The 16,490-nt window shown below is 45.5% G+C and overlaps 1 protein-coding gene across 5 annotated transcripts in view; it reads left to right on the top strand.

Moving 5' to 3' along the window:
- Positions 1 to 16,490, top strand: part of LOC137422108 (palmitoyltransferase ZDHHC3) — a 203,976-nt gene that overhangs the window by 56,710 nt on the left and 130,776 nt on the right. The window lies entirely within an intron of this gene.

Genomic DNA, 16,490 nt, shown 5'->3' with positions numbered 1-16,490 from the left:
TCATCGTCCAGAGATACCTTGTGTGATGCTTTCAGCATCTTCCCAGCTGTCTTAGGGTTTGGAATGTTCACCTTTGGAAGAGATCACCAAATTTAGCACAGATGACCTTTGATAGGTACTAAATCAAATCCTGATGTGGGACACACATATTTGGATTTGTCAACACCCCATAATTAGCATAAATCCAAAATGGCCACCACCAATATAGGCTAAACCCCAATATGGTCATATCTCAGCTAATAATAGGCAGATTCCGATGAGTGTGGTATGCATCATGACAGTTTTGGGTATGCCCAATCTATTGGAGAGGTTTACATCATCATCCAAGGTCAAGATCACAAGATGATGATCAAGGTCATCATCACGCTGTTGCCAATAAAAGTGGCCTTGGATCTATTTATCTTGTGTTAGAAGTATTGCATGTTAGATCAGATCATGCTATGCTAACATAAATGCCTCCCTTTGTCTCCATGTCAAGGTCAAGTCCAGAAGGTCAAGGTCATGACCTCTCAGTGCCACACGATCCTTTTATCTATACATATAAATGTGAACGTCTGTTTGTACGGTTGTGCCTCATGGACAGCCTAAGGAAGTGACTTAGAGAGGGAAGAGAGGGTCCATCGAGGATAACTTCACAACAAAAAACGTGGGCACATCAAAGTTAGACTAGGGGCGTCCCCAAGGGCCATGGCAGCAGGGCGTGCTCAAGGGGTGTGGCTTCCTCTGACTATGAAAAGCCCACTAAACTAAATTGCGTGACTGACTATTTATTTTCCAGGCAACGCCGGGTAACTCTGCTAGTTGTTATTAAAGTTAAGAGGTTAAGAATTAAGAATCAGGTCAAGAAATTTAAGAGTCATGAATGTCGAGTCTATCAACATCACCATTCCTTCAATGGCGCACATTTTGAGATCAACCACTCAACTCTCTGCCGCTCCATTCCTCATCCCTCAGATCGGCAGTCTGCAGCCTCCTTACTCTCTGCAGACCTGGACAAAATCACAGACTGGGCAAACAAGTGGAACATGTCTTTCAATCCTGACAAATCTCACACTCTTACGATGTCTCTCCGAAAAGACTGACTGGACAACCCTCCCATCCACTTTCTGAATAATCCTCTCCAAGAAGTTCTGTCACTCAAGCTTTTGGGTCTCACTATCTGCCATGATCTTTCCTGGGAAAACCACATTTCAAATCTGGCCTCCAAAACCAGTCGCCAACTGGGCATCCTCCGTCGTGCGAAGTCCTTCCTTGGCACACCTGAGCTCCTCACCACATACAAGGCTTTCATCCGCAGCTCAATGGAATACTGTTCCCCCCTCTGGGCCAGTGCTCCTGCCTCACACCTAGCTCGGCTTCACGCTGTTGAAACCAAAGCGTTCAGAATCATTGGAATCTCCCGCGATGAAGCTATCTCTGAGGGCCTTTCACTTACTCACCGCAGGCAGGTTGGTGGTCTTTCTGTCTTCTACCGACTCCTCTCCGGCCTTGCACCCCCAGCTCTCTCTGGGCTCTGTCCCTCAAATATTCCTACAGGTCGCACAAGATCTGCCTGCAACCCTCTTATTGTTAAACTGCCAAAATCAAGACTCTCTGCTCACCTTCACTCCTTCATTCCTCTTTTCTCCCGCCTCTGGAACAAACTCCCTCACTCTCTTCAATCCCACTCCTCCCTCCAGGTCATTAAAACAGCTGTTCACCACCATCACAAGCGCTTACTGTTAATTGCAAACGACATTGACATCATTGGTCTGGAGATCCCTTTCTTCACTGAGATTGGTGCAGATAAATTGTGGGTGTCGTTTGGAATGGGCAAGAAGTTCAGATATATTTCCGTCCACTACATCTGCAACACCATGTCTAGGCACATGCTCTCCCCGCATTCCAATTTTGGTGAAGATACAGATCCAGCCAGTAGAATTTTTAAAGTGATTCTTCACCATTGAGTGATATGGCCAACCAGGTGGATGTATTCTCTCGACTGATGTGCCGTTCTATTTCAGCTTGGTTTGGCTGGACTTGGATGTTCTGGTTCTTTAACTGCATCGACTGCTCTCATTCAACTTTCTTGGCTGGACTTGGATGTTCTGGTTCTTTAACTGCATCGACTGCTCTCATTCAAATTTCTTGTCTTGGCTGAACTTGCATGTTCTGGTTGTCCTGATACCAGTACGTTGGGTACTGGGAGGACTCAGATCCACCTGCTGTAACCCGCAAATGGAGATAACAACCAACGAGACACACACAGATACACAGAAGTGATTGCAAAACACCATCTCCTGCTGCACAAAGGACTGGCTAATAAATACAAGTATGGAAGCAATTGATAGTATCTGTGATTTGGATGATACGATTATCATTTCAAACTCCACTAAAAAGGAAGACTATTTTAAGGTAAATGCAATAACAGGAACAGCTTGGAATTCAAACGGAACTAAAAGTTTTGAAATAAATAATCAACAAACTTACTTGAATCTAGCTGATAGTTTCTTGCTGTGTAAATTTAAATTCACTAAGGCTGCGAATAATACTAATGCTACACTCGTAAATGATTTCTTCTGGAAAATGTTTGATAGTGTCCGCCTGTATATTGGAACACAAGAGGTTGAAGCGGTTGATTATGTCTCTGCTACATCTGAAATGATGAAATTCACACTATATTCGTTTAGTGATAGAATGGGTAAGGGGTCTGTTGAAGGTTTTATTCCTGATATGTCAACGCGAACAAACACAGACCCTGGTTATAGTCAAAGGAAGGCAATATATAACGATGAAACAAAAGCAGACAATAGTTTTACCGTAGCAGTACCCCTTCGGGGTATATTTGGTTGTGTCTGGACATAAACTTAGATTTCAACTACTTAGGAATGATAATGAAAAATATATTGCTTTTTGGGGTTGGTAATGCTTTCGCTGCTCAGAAGAAATTTGGTATTGTTGAAATGACTTGGTATATTAGTGAATATACTCCTAATCTAAAGACAGAAGAGATGTTGAATGGAAGGCTTAATTTAAGGAACTGCTAAAAGTATCATACCTGAAGAGGCGATGTCAACACGTTAAACTGAAACAAAACACTTACACGTGGAATTTGGGTGTTCTTGAAGGAAAGCCACGATACCTATGGCTCTTTTTAATAAACCAGGTGAAGATAGTGTTACTGATAAGAACAAGAAGAAAAAGGCATAAAATGTCATAGCCCCCACCATGGTTTTAGTAATTTTGCTGTATGGAGTTAAAGGCCATCAGTCAGCCATCTATGATCGCGTTGCTAAACAAAATGATGTGCATATGTATACTGTATTGTCTTTGTGCCAAGTTTCAACAAAATTGGTGCATACATCTCCGAGATACGGTTATGGACACATGGACGGACAGACGAGACCAAATCCATAAGCCCCCGTTTCGGACTAAATCCATCGGGGGGATAATAAATCCGATGAGTAATAATGCCATGTTGAAACAACCTCGGGTTTCCCTGGATGGTTCATTTTATCCACGAGATAGATTGGAAAAAAACCATTATGCCGAAGCCTACAAGTCTTACCAAAAGGTTTGTGAAATTAACGGTAATAAAATCCCATTTTTGGATCTGGTTGCGTTTAAAAGCCGATATATACTGAAACGCAAAAGAAACTTACCACTTGTTTGAAATGTAATAAAATTGTAACAGTTCAAAATAAAACAAACCAACAATTGCTAATTGAAACATTGGCATTTTATTGATGACATGTCAAGTTTTTGACCAAGATACACCATCTCATCAGTTTGTTCTACAGTACAGAACAGCACAGGGTGCAATGTCAGTCCCCTTTCAATAGCATGTGTGGCCACCATTGTTTTGGATACAGGCAGTGCATCGTCGGCGTATACTGCCTACCAGTCTTTGGATGGATTGCTGCTGGATTCTGTCCCACTCAGTCCTCAATGTCTGAAGCAGCTCTGCCCGTGTCCTGGCCCTGCCAACTACGCGTCTCCCAAGCTCATCCCACAGGTGCTCTATGGGATTCAGATCAGGGGAGAGCGCAGGCCACTGCATGGTGTTGATGTTCTCGCCTTGGAGAAATGCAGTGGTAAAGCGAGCAGCATGGGGACGAGCGTTGTCATGCTGAAAGGTTCTCAGTTCTGGGTGGTCTAGCAGGAATGGCAGCAGATGAGGTCGCAGGATGTTATCCACATACCGCTGGGCGTTAAGATTCCCATCCACAACCACCAGTGGCGTCCTGTACCGGCCTGATATGGCGGCCCACACCATCACACCTGGGCCACCCCACCTGTTGGCCTGACGCACGCAACAATCGGCATATCGCTCGCCAGTTCTTCTCCAGACACGCTCACGCCCATCAGGACTGTCCACACAGAACCTTGACTCATCGCTGAAAGCGACCTCGTTCCACTGTGCCAAGGTCCACCGCTGATGCTGCTGGCACCATCTCTGTCGGTTGCGGCGATGGGCAGCCGTCATCACGGGGCCTCTGTATGGTCTTCTGGCAGTCAGACCACAGTCATGAAGTCGTCTTTGTGCAGTATCATTGGAGATCCGTGGGTTTGCACGCCCCGGAGTTTCTGCCGCAGTGCGGGATGCTGGACGGAATCGATCCCGCAGGTGACTTTGGACCATCTGCCTGTCCTGCCTTGCAGTGGTGACTCTTGGCCTCCCTGATCGAGGTCTGTCATCTGCAGAGTTGTGGAGGGTGTCTCTGTCCACCAGGGCCGATATCGTCTGGTGTGAACAGCCAAGGCGACGTGCCACCTCACGGTAGCTCAGTCCGCCTTGCAGCATGCCGAGGGCATGCTGCCGTTGATCCCTTGACAATCGTGGCATGTTGATTGAAATGCCCATTTTGCACTGGCCTTTTTAAAGCCAATATCAAGACATCACGTGCAGCTCATTAAAATCATCCCGTACCCCTTGGCTAATCACTGACAGTCAAAACGGCTGTTCAACAGCTGTGCTATGAAGTGACCATTGAAGGTTCAAGTGACCATCCGTGACCGTTTTGTCTGACAGTGAGGACACTATTGTCCACAAATAAGTTCACACATTTACTACACGCAGTGTTATTGTTGATATTTAAAGGTTTCAAAGGTGGTAAGTTTCTTTTGCGTTTCAGTATATAATCGATGCATTTGACCTGAGTTCTCAAAAGGAAAATATTGACCTGAGTTCTCTTGGATTAAATGCAAATAATGAAAAAGATATTTCTCGGAAACCACTGGATTAAATTTTTTGAAACTTGACATATTGTCAAGTGCTCCCAATGGGAACAAAAGCATGATAATGATGACATCATCTGTGAAGTGGTATACCAGCCATAAATGTTTTAATCAAATGCCTTATCCTAAAAATCTGAAATTGCATGCACATTATCTATGACCCATTTGTATTGAAATATATATATAATTTATGACATCATATGTCACATGGTTTGGTAGCCATATGGGATGTAACCTAAAACCTTAAAAAAAAAAAACATCTCCCAAACCACCAAAGCGATCGACTAAAAACTTGATGTGTGCCATAGACTAGGGATGGCGATTAAAATTTGAGCATGAAAACATCATTGGTCACATTATGTGGCAGTCATATTGGATTGAAGGAAAATATGAAATAATTATATCTCAGAAATGCTTACCCTATCAATACGAAACTCTACAAATGTCATCTAACACCATTGCTGCATAAAGATTGAAAATGTTGACATCGTAAATCACGTGGTTTGGCAGCCATCTTGGATAGAAAAATGAACCTTAACCAATCAGAAGGAAACTTCACAAATGTGATCCCCTACCCATACATATTGTCGTGTGATTGCCCTCGGTGAAGACCAGGAAATCACGGATGGAAACGAGTGTTAATGAAGCGACGATCAATGGCGGATTTAACTATATATGCGCGGGTGGAAGGAAGGAAGGAAGGAAGGAAGAAGGAGCGGGAAGCTTTTAGCTGACACAATCTCGCCGGCAGCTCCGATCCTGTAGGAAATAAACTCACACGAACCAGATTTTATGTACATTGAAAATAAATAAGGCTTTATTGCCATGGATGTCAATAACAATGAAATACAAGGCGCCGGTTAAATAACTATGATTCCTAAATCGGGACATCCCCACACCCGACTTCTAAAACAACGCAAAGGAGAATTTACAAAAGGAACCGCGTCGTGTGGTGTAAGCTTATCTCTGTGTGGCAGTGTCAGGGATCGTTTGACTCGAACGCGTCATCCGACTCAGCTCCGGTCAGCGGGAATAAAGGCCTCAATGCGCTCCCGTTCACCAGGCCCCGATAAAACCTCTCGCGCCAAGCGAGCGAGCGGGTGTGCAACCCGCTTCACCAGCCGTGCAATCCCCTCCCGAATTCGGCATGAAGCTGCGATGCACCCAACTTTCGGGTCAGGGAGGAGAGAAGGTCGAGGTGAAGGAAAGCGTAAGGGCAAGAGGTCGGGACAGAGGAATTGTGAGGGCAAGAACGAGGTCCAGGCACTCAGGTCTCCAACGAGCAGGGATGAGAGAGAGCGCAAATGTCGGTCTCCGACCATTGGCTATCGCATCCAGAACAAGAGAGAGAAAATGTCGGCTTCTTTCCACTTTTATTAATCACCCTTGGCCAATCACCTGGCTCCTTATTGTCCCTGGGCTTCAGCTGCATGCCGATTGGCCCTCCCTACCAGTTATGTCATCTGCCCATAAAACCGTTGGTGTCAATCCATCGCGCGGTGGGCGTGGCTTCAGCCTCCCTGATTGATGTTTCATTGCCATGGTGTAACACTGCGCGGCTGCTTGCTGTCTGTTCGTCCTTAAGTCATTGTGGCGGTGGGGGAATTTAATTAATGTGGTGCGCTATTGGGCCTAACTAATGTATACGAGTGCATTGCCATACGGGACAAATGGAATGATCACAGGTTTCACACACGTGGGAATTAGCATAATCCCTGCAACTATTTAACATGCCCCATTCCTCGTAATGGGGACGAAGATACACCTTAATCCGAACAAACGGGCTAGACAGGTCCTCTACTTATTTACATCGAGATGGTTCTTACTACCCATGATCATCGGAGCACCTACCTATGCAGATCTACCTAAATCTATATATGCCCCTACCCCAAAATTCCTAACAATATGCAGAGTGTCCATTTTTTAAAATGTCATACGTCACGTAGTTTCGCAGCCATATTAGCTTGAAGGCCGATATGTCTAGTAAAAATGTGATACTTGAGAACAACTGAATGGATTTAAATCAAACGTGTTTATTTTTAGGACAGTCAACAAGGGCAGCTACCCGTTGTCACGAGCAGGAACTATGCGGAGGCATATCGGCGACACAGTGGAATCTCTCTAGTTTAACACATAAATGAGTAGTGAAGTCAACAGGGGTATATGTTAATCAAATCAATCTTGATAAACAAAAATTATGTATTGAAAATGAAAAGCCTTATATGATTAACGATGATATCTATATATAAAAAACACAGTTTGTGTGTGTGTAATGTTACCGATAGACTCCTAAACGGAGAGGCTCACGTGCATGATATTTGGCATAGACATGGCCATTGAGCCTGGGAAGAACATGGCCTACCTAAAAATATTTGACGAGATCCATATTTTTTATTCATATTTACCTCAGCGCATTTCAGCGAGGAATATTATACACGGACTCTGAGCCAGTGGCAGAGCAGCACGCTGATTTGCTCAGAGCGATCACGTGATGTTCCATCCGTGCCGCCATAAACTCACAGTTACGCGTTCGCACGTAATTCAGAGCAAAAAGCGATTGCGTTTTTTTCACATTTCAGCAAGGAACATTGCCATTCACACCACATAGGTTTTTTTTTCTTTCATCTTTAGATCCATATTTTTTTTCAGCGAGGAATATTATACACGGAATCTGAGCCTGTGGCAGAGCAGCGCACTGATTCACTCAGAGCGATCACGTGATGTTCCATCCTTGCCGCCATAAACTCACAGTTATGCGTTCGCACGTAATTCAGAGCGAAAAGCGATTGCGTTTTTTCACATTTCAGCGAGGAACATTGCCATTCACACCACATAGGGTTTTTTTTTCTTTCATCTTTTGATCCATATTTTTTGCCATAACGTAGCGCATTATGGCTCGAGCTCGAGTTAGCCAATCACCTGGGAGCTGAGGCCACGTTGGCCACACCCATGACACGACGCAGAGTTGCAATCTTGCATTTGCGTCGTTTGTTACCACATGTAAACGTAAAAGTGAAAAAAATTGAATTTGTCTACAAGTGAGTGACTGGAAGACTGACTGTGATAAAGGCAATGGCACCGAAGAAAATAAATTTGTCGCGTTCAACCTCCCGAGCAAGGAAAATCGCTGATCGGAGACTCCATGAAACCGATGAAGATACTTTTCACCATCGACAAGCCAATCAAGAACGTGTCTCTAGATTCAGACAGCAAGAGACAGAAGATGAGACAGAGGCACGTCTAAACGCCAATCAACAACGTCTGGCGAGGGCCAGACAGCGAGAGACAGAAGATCCAGAAGAAGAACAGAAGACAGAAGACAGACAGAAGTCAGACAGAAGACAGAAGTCAGAGACAGAAGGCATCTCCTCTGTGGTCAAAAGTGACGAAGTTGAAACTCAGCACAAACATGCGTGTCACCCTTCATGGAGATGTAGCCGCAGGCGCCTTTTCAGCGAAGCTGTTACAGATCGGAAACGGAGATTTGGAGACGTGCCCTTAAGATGGACTGGACATCGTACCATGCAGCAACAATGTCACCACGGCTGATGAACTCAAGGCGAACGTCTTCCCCAACATCCCCGCCAACTACCGAAATCACTCCTGGCTCTGTGAAAGGGCAATTCTAGCCCCAAAGAATGATGCAGTGGACAAAATCAATTTGGATCTTCTGCAGACTATTCCTGGGGATCTAAGAACTTACCGATCTGTCGACTCAATCCAAAACGACCACGAGACTGTCCATTACCCGGTAGAGTTCCTCAATTTGCTACAGCCTCTGGGTGTGCCTCCCCACATACTCCATCTAAAGGAAGGTGCTTCAATCATGCTCCTGAGAAATATCGATCCTCCAAAACTGTGCAACGGCACACGACTGGCTATCAAAAAGTTGATGCCTCACGTAATTGAGGCCAACATACTTACGGGAAACTATAGCGGGGAACAGGTCTTCATTCAGAGGATACCAATCATACCATCTGATCTGCCATTCGAGTTCAAAAGGCTCCAATTCCCCGTACGGCTCAGCTTTGCCATGACCATCAACAAGGCGCAAGGACAATCTCTCAAGGTGGTCGGACTGAATCTTGATTCCCCGTGCTTCTCCCATGGCCAACTATACGAAGGATGTAGTCGGGTAGGACAAGAGAACAATCTATACATCCTATCCGAACAAGGAAAGACAAAGAACATTGTTTACAAGGAAGCACTGCGTAATTAACTACGTGTCTGGTGTGTTGTGATGATTGTGAGAATATCGATTCTGATTCTGATTCTGATCTGATTTTTATGTGTATTTTATGTGATTTTATGTATTTATGTGTATAAAAAAAAACACAAAAAAAGGCACGAAGGAAAATAGTTAATTACTCCGACACATTTAGCTGCGGTGATTGAAAAATCACCGGACAATTGTTGCTGTTTTTGATGCTTTTTACTGCTGTTTTGATGCTTTTACATTGCTGTTTTGATGCTTTTTCACTGCTGTTCTGATGCTTTTTCACTGCTGTTTTGATGCTTTTTCACAGCTGTTCTGATGCTTTTTTGCCGTTTTTTAAAATATAAAATTCTCATTTCAAAAAAAAAAAATCCAAAAAAAATCACAATGATGACATATAATTCATAGAAAACGTTGAAGCAACCGCGTAATATTGCGGTGATGTTTAACTCTGAGTGAGAATAGTTCTAAATTTTAAAAACTTTCATCTGATATTTGTGATTTATTTCAAACAAACTGTATTTCCCATCTACACGGCCATGTATTCCTATTAACGTTATGTAAAGTACATAAATTGTGTGGATTGCATCATTTGTGGATGTGATCAATTGCCAGTAACCATCTATATCCCTCCCCTCCCCTCCCCTTCCCTCCCCTTCCCTCCCCCCTCCCTCCCCCTCCACCTCCCCCCTCCCCCTTCCCCTCCCCCCTCCCCCTACCCTTCCCCCCTCCCCTTCCCCCTCCCTTCCCCCTCCACCCTACCCTCTCCCCTTCCCCCCTCCCCCTCCCCTTTCCCCTCCACTCCCCTCCCCTTTCCCCTCCACTCCCCTCCCCTTTCCCCTCCACTCCCCTCCCCTTTCCGCTCCACTCCCCTCCCCTCCTCCTCCCCTCCCCCTCCCTTCCCCCCTCCCCCTCCCTTTCCCCCCTACCCCTTCCTTTCCCCCATACCCCTTCCCCTTCCCCCTCCCGCTCCCGCTCCCCCTCCCCATCCCCTCCCCATCCCCTCCCCCTTACCCCTCCCCCTCCCCCTCCCCCCTCTTCTCCCCCTCCCCCCTCTTCTCCCCTCTCCTCCCCTCCCCCCCGTTCCCCTCCCTTCCCCTTCCCGCTCCCCCTCCCCTCCCCCGCCTGGCAATGCCGGGTACTTCTGCTAGCCTTATTATAAAAGGAGCTGTGTCTGTCCGTTTGTTTGTCGTGTTGTAACATGAGAACGGATTAAAGGATTTCAATAAATCCAACTATGGTGGATTCAGTAACTCCTGGGAGTGTTTGTGATAAATTTAAAAAAAAGTTTTTTGTGTCAAAACTGCAAATGTCAACATGTGGTGTTGGTTATCCCTGCACGGAGAGCAGGATTTTCCAGGAATCATTATTTGTTAACTTGAGATCGGATTTTAATGAAACCACTCTCAGGAAGTAAACATAATTAATTCTTCCAAAGCAGGGGTATATTCCCATATTTCGGGGTTTGGAATTCTTACAAAGCAAACTGCAAATACACCCTCTCTCATGCAATTTATCCCATTTCGTCTTCAGTTGTTTTACCCTTCCTCCCATCCATGGTACACTGAATCTTGTGGTGAGGCAGTTGCCCTGAAACAACTTGCCTTTGCCTCTTGGAAGGCAAATCCAACTGAAGGAAATCTCAGTTCCTTCCACCAAGCCCGGAACAAGTGTGTGTCTACCCTCAGGAGGGCCAGGAAGCACTATCTCTCCACACTCAAGATTGAACTCTCAAACCTGTCTCCTTCCTCCAAATCCTGGTGGCATCTGGTCAAATCCGTTTCTGGTGTTTGTTCCCCCTCCATCCCCTCCCTCACCTCAAATGGCTACACAGTTGACACCGCACATGACAAAGCCGAATACCTCAACTCTGTGTTTGCCTCAAAATCTTGTCCCAAACGCATCTCTCTCTGTTCCCACTGACGTGGATTATTTTCTACTCACTCAATGAGATGACTGAGACAGAGAGAATCACGTTCTTGAAGGCAATTTATTTAAGACTTGCTAAAAAAACAGAACACAGCACATACACTTCATTAACACACCCATACAGTGGACGTCCACACAAATTCTCTCTCTTGCTTTGCACGATGTTCGTTATATATCAAGCCCCGTCTCCGTTGATCTTGTAAGCCAGAGGTCTAGGGTCACCATGGAATTGCCCAAGACGCCGTCTTCCCCAGCCTCCCCGGCGCCATTCTGACATCTGGTCTTCATTATGTAGCTTTACCCTAGATGTCTATCACATAGGGCCGGAGAGGCGGCCATTGTTCCAACCGATAAAGGTCAATCCTCTCTGACCTATTCGATCTGAAATAATTAACTCTTATCCACAGTCCGAACTAAGTCAACATTCTACCTCTGTTCACATCCTTAGAGGTCACAAGGTTATTCCACAGATGATCGATTGCCGTCTTGGTTCCATCTTCATTCCCTTGCTCAAACTGCACACATAAAGTCTTAAATCGAAATATAATTTAACTGTTTTGGCAATAACTTGCCTCATATATCATTTATAAATCCACACCACCTTGCCCAGTCGAACCCAACTGCTCCTGGACTCTGTGTCCTTCTCTCCTGACAAGGTGGAGAAGTTTTTGTCAAACCTCGACTCTGATTCTGCAACTGGACCAGACGGCATCAGCCCACGGGTCCTAAAAGCCTGTTCTGCCACTCTATCTCACCCTCTCTCTGTTCTTTTCACCCTCTCTTTTGCTCAAGGTCATTTGCCAGCATCTTGGAAATCAGCAAACATTACCGCTTTACACAAAAAGATGCAAAAACAGATCCTTGCATCTACAGACCAATCAGCCTGCTCCCAATTATCAGCAAAGTCATGGAATCCATCATTGCTTCGGATATCAAATCCTTCCTCTTCTCAAATGGCTTGATCTCTGATCATCAATTTGGATTCAGACCAGGTCATTCTACTCGGGACATATTGCTTCTGCTGTCTCAACAATGGATGGAGGTCCTCAATGCCAAACAGGAAATCAGTGCTGTCTCGCTCGACATATCACGTGCCTTCGATACGGTCTGGCACCCAGCTCTGCTCACCAAACTCTCCTCCTGTGGTATCCATGGAAATCTCCACGCTTGTCTTGCGGACTTCCTCTCTGGTCGTAGTCAATGTGTGGCCCTGAATGGATTTCTCTCATCGCCCTTTCGTGTTCTGGCTGGAGTTCCCCAAGGTAGTGTTTTGGGCCCTGTGCTTTTTCTGGTCTTCATCAATGATCTCTCCGACTCTCTGGAAAATCCTCTCTATCTCTTTGCTGATGACTCCACTCTCTCCCGCCCCATTCCTCATCCCTCAGATCGGCAGCCTGCAGCCTCCTCACTCTCTGCAGACCTGGACAAAATCACAGACTGGTCAAACAAGTGGAACATGTCTTTCAATCCTGACAAATATCACACTCTTACTATGTCTCTCCGAAAAGACCGACTGGAAAACCCTCCCATTTACTTTCTCAACAATCCTCTCCAAGAAGTTCTGTCGCTCAAGCTTTTGGGTCTCAATATCTGCCATGATCTTTGTTGGGAAAACCACATTTCCAAGCTGGCCTCCAAAGGCAGTCGCCGACTGGGCATCCTCCGTCGTGCGAAGTCCTTCCTTGGCACACCTGAGCTCCTCACCACATACAAGGCTTTCATCCACAACTCAATGGAATACTGTTCTCCCCTATGGGCCGGTGCTGCCTCACACATAGCTCGGCTTCACGCTGTTGAAACCAAAGCTTTCAGAATCATTGGAATCTCCCGCGATGAAGCTATCTCCGCGGGCCTTTCACTCACTCACTGCAGGCAGGTTGGTGGTCTTTCTGTCTTCTACCGACTCCTCTCCGGCCTTGCTCCCCCAGCTCTCTCTGTGCTCTGTCCCCCAAATATTCCTACAGGTCGCACAAGATCTGCCAGCCACCCTCTGATGGTTAAACTGCCGAAATCTCGGCTCTCTGCTCACCTTCACTCTTTCATGCCTCTTTTCTCCCGCCTCTGGAACAAACTCCCACACTCACTTCAATCACACTCCTCCCTCCAGGTCTTCAAAACAGCTGTTCACCACCATCTCTTATCTTCCCCCATCCAAAACCTTGATCTTTTCTACCCCCGGTAATTCACCCCAGATACACTTTTTTGAAATTCCAACTTCTTTCCTGGAAGTCCTTGCAGTCCCTATGTTTTATACCTCTCCCACCTCCTCCCAAGCTCTCTCCCTCCCACATTTCTCCCGATGTCCCTGCTCTCAAATGTTGTGTTTGTGGCCTTCCTCCTCTCTCCCCATCTTGTCTACCGCTCCCCTTATTTTGTGTTTTATTTGTCGGTTTGACTTTTTGTGTGATTAATGTTGGCTCTTTCACGAGCCTCGATCTTGTATACAAAAATAATAATAATAATAATAATAATAATAAACAACCACTTATCCCTCTCCCTCCAAAAATGTTTTATCCACCACACTGATTCCAAATCTCCATGAATCTCCACGAATCCATATCATACAACTCGTACTCATTTACATTAAAACAAAAAAACCTCTTCCTCCATCATATTCTTCACATCTATTAATGCCGAGCCTCATTCAATCCCGTTTCTCATATCGATTAGATTCAGCAAACGCTTGCTATATTCAATAGTTTTTCTTTCAACATTTCCATTTTAATATTGCCCTATCAAACACCATTTCCGAATATACACCGCCTATTAAAGCATCACAAAGCAGGTCACTATACAGTCTACTTGCAACACAGGTGAGAAAAGGATAAGAACAAAAAAGCAGCTGATATTTCAATAATTAATTCGCACGATTTTCACCCCTCAGCCCAAATTGGGCTAAGGGGTATTTAATTGCCGTCACGGGCGTCGTCCGGGCGGGCATCAACTTTTGGTTTCCGTCAATTTCAAGGAGAACGGTTTGTCCGATTAAATCCGTTTTAGCAGTGTGTGTTGGGGTTGAGTAGAGGAAGGTTCCTTTCGAAAATGGGCACGCTGCGATTTTCAATATGGCCGCCACGGCAGCCATCCGGGCGTCCGTCAACTTTTGGCTTCCGTCAATTTCGAGCAGAACGGCTTGTCCGATTAAATCCTTTTTTGCAGTGTGTGTTGGTGTTGAGTAGAGGAAGGTTCCTTTCGAAAATGGGCGTGCTGCGATTTTGAATATGGCCGCCACGGCAGCCATCTTGAAATTGGTTTCCATCAATTTCGAGCATAACGGCTTGTCCGATTAAATCCATTTTTGCAGTGTGCTTTGGGGTTGAGTAGAGGAAGGTGCCTTTCGAAAATTTCGAGCAGAATGGGTTGTCCGATGAAATCCATTTTTGCAGTGTGTGTTGGGGTTGGGTCCAGGAAGGTTCCTTTCGAAAATGGGCACACTGCAATTTTCAATATGGCCGCCATGGTAGCCATCTTGAAATTGGTTTCCGTCAATTTTGAGCAGAACGGCTTGTCCGATTAAATCCATGTTTGCAGTGTGTGTTGGGGTTGAGTAGAGGAAGGTGCCTTTCGAAAATGGGCATGCTGCGATTTTCCATATGGCCGCCACGGCAGCCATCTTGAAATTGGTTTCCGTCAATTTCGAGCAGAACGGCTTGTCCGATTAAATTCATTTTTGCAGTGTGTGTTGGGGTTGAGTCGAGGAAGGTTCATGGGCATGCTGCGATTTTCAATATGGCCACCACGGCAGCCAACTTGAAATTGGTTTCCGTCGATTTCAAGCAGAACGGCTTGTCCGATTAAATCCATTTGCAGTGTGTGTTGGGGTTGAGTCGAGGAAGGTTCTTTTCGAAAATGGGCGCGCTGCGATTTTCAATATGGCCACCAGCCAACTTGAAATTGGTTTCCGTCAATTTCTAGCAGAACAGCTTGTCCGATTAAATCCATTTTTGCAGTGTGTGTTGGGGTTGAGTAGAGGAAGGTTCATGGGCACGAAATGGGTTCATGGGTTCCTGGGCGAAACTTTCTTTACTGTAAAATCCTACTCGGTATACAACTTCGCTTCAAATAACAAATTATCATCAATGCTTCCTTTCACCATGCATGGGCTGAGGGGTTACGCCAGTTTTGCGGTGCTATTTATTAAAGAGTGCAAGTTAATTTTTTTCTTTCAACATTTCCATTTTAATGCCGCCCTATCAAACACCATTTCTGAATATACACTGCCTTTTAAAGCATCAGAAAGCAGGTTGCTCTGCATTGTAGCAACTCATACTGTACACTGTAGCAACTGATACTGTACATTGTACACAAATGCTACTGTACACAAAGGCGTATTAACATTTTTTGGGGCCCTGGGCACAAAAATATCGTTACGTTTGTAGGGGGTAGACAATGATTACCTTAGAACCAGTTAGATATGCCTAAATTAGCATGCTCCATGTGTCGCGAAGAAAAAGAACCAGCATGTAATAAGTACTTGCTTAGCTAACCTGATGTTGGGCTAGCGGCTAGGGTGCCGACTTAGGATCCTAGGATCCTAGGTTCGAATCCCGGTCAATCGCTGAATTAACGCCAGGGGGGTTGACTCAGCCTGTCATCCTTGCGAGGTCGGCAAATTGAGTACCAGTTCACTGGTAATTCCCTGCTTGTCGTTAAAGGCGGCAAAAAGGGTTGGCGTCAGGAAGGGCATCCGGCCGTAAAACATTGCTTCAAAAAGGGGACCGAAAAACAACAACAACCGCAGTTCCCGAAAAAGGCCAACCCCCGCTTGCGGGGAAAAATGGCCTCTAAAGGTGGTTTTTAGCCCGGATGTCATGTAAGGTGTATCTTCGTTCCCATCACGAGGGGTGGGGTCATGTTAATTAGCTCAGGGATTATGGGTAAATTAATCTTCTGTGTTTTGATGCCTCTAATTTATTCCTTTGTTCCTTTTGACAATACACCACACGTAGAGCTAGAATCGTGCATTTAATGGCACTCATTAAATAAACTATCCGGAAGCAGGGCATTGAGCGCTATGGCTGATAACACCAACTTGGATAGCAACATCGAAGCAGGCAGGTCCGTGGGGCCATGCCCCCAAGAGCAGTGATTGGTTAGAGGGAGTGCGAGGCACTCGGGGATTGGTGGA

This window comes from Myxine glutinosa, chromosome 2 (assembly GCF_964187855.1).
Source record: "Myxine glutinosa chromosome 2, kmMyxGlut1.1, whole genome shotgun sequence".
NCBI classification, from domain to species: domain Eukaryota; kingdom Metazoa; phylum Chordata; class Myxini; order Myxiniformes; family Myxinidae; genus Myxine; species Myxine glutinosa.
Note: the sequence above shows the minus strand (reverse complement) of the source record. Positions and strands in the feature narration are given on the sequence as shown.